We start from the raw sequence: 1404 nt of genomic DNA on the forward strand, positions 1-1404 counted from the left end.
GTTGGCTATGGTTTTATTTAATACAGCTCGATACTTCTCTGTACTATACTAGATACTCTGCATGATTCTGAGAGGTATTTATGTTTCCAGTGTTTTGCTAGGTATATCTCTAAATACTTGTTTATTGTTCCAAAATTGCATGGACATTTTTCGAAGATTCATTTTAGGTGCAGAGCTTCTATGTTAGACAAGTTTGTGATCATTTGAGAAATACATTCAGCCAAGAATTTGTTGATGTTTTGAAGCCACTGCACCTTCATCAATTCCTCTTGTTGTCTGCTTTCCATCATATCATTCCTCTTGTTCATATGTTGCTGACCAAATGGAATTTCAAGAAGAAGTGCTTCGTAATCAAAGGAAAGAAGCTACCTTTCACTTTTGATGAGGTAGCTCTCATCATTGGACTACCCAATAGGGGTACAAAATTTATGGTTGGGAGTGGAGGATAAGTGGGGTAACTTCTAACGATATTAGACATGAAATTCGTAGTTTGAAGGAGTCCACCCAGTACATGATATTCTGTAGTATTTCATTAAATTCTTATTGTCCAATATATTTTTCCCCCTTGCGAACTTCAGGGCACCTTCAAGTATCCTGGTAGTTGCAGACAATGCTAATGATTTCTTATCTTACAACTGGCCTTTAATCATAAGAAACTTCCTTGTCAAAGAATTTGATTCGATTGCGATGAAGCATATGAATGACATTCCCCTAGGATATATTAATGGTTTGGTAATAATTCTAATTATAAGTATAAATCTTATGCATACTATATTATTTAGCCATTTTATAAATTTAATTAATTTGCTAAAGGTATGTTTGTTATGGTTGCAGATTTGGTTCTTCGAACGTACCAAAATACAAACACCAACGGATGAGCAGTCACGACCTCATTTTGCTCTGTGGGACAACCAACTAATGTACATTGAGAAAGAAGTAGCTGAATTATTTGAATCACTTGATGATGTACATGTATGTATTCGATATGTGTTAGTAATGTATATATGATCTCCTTTTAACAAATAGTATTTTGCAGATATTGAAAGAATTTGAACAAATAACTGAGGAGGAGAGATCCCTTTTACGGAATGCTCCTCCTACATCAACAGAACCTTCCCCAAAAGTTCGAATTAAAATCCAACAGCCCAAAAGCTCTCCAAGGGCTTCCACTCCACCCCACTACAGGAAAATCACTCATTTCTGGCGGCAATTTCCGGCGGAAATTGAGCATTTTCCGGCGATTTTGTAATTTAGCGGCAGTTTTCCGGCGGTTAAAATGCCGCCGGAAAAAACCGCGTAGGAAAATAAATTCCGGCGGTTTTTTCCGGCGGCAAATTATTCCGGCGGTTAGCCGGCGGTCTTAAATCGCCGGTCAAATTAAAAAAAAAAACCCCGGCGGTTACC

Source organism: Dendrobium catenatum, unplaced genomic scaffold (assembly GCF_001605985.2).
Source record: "Dendrobium catenatum unplaced genomic scaffold, ASM160598v2 fragScaff_scaffold_665, whole genome shotgun sequence".
NCBI lineage: Eukaryota > Viridiplantae > Streptophyta > Magnoliopsida > Asparagales > Orchidaceae > Dendrobium > Dendrobium catenatum.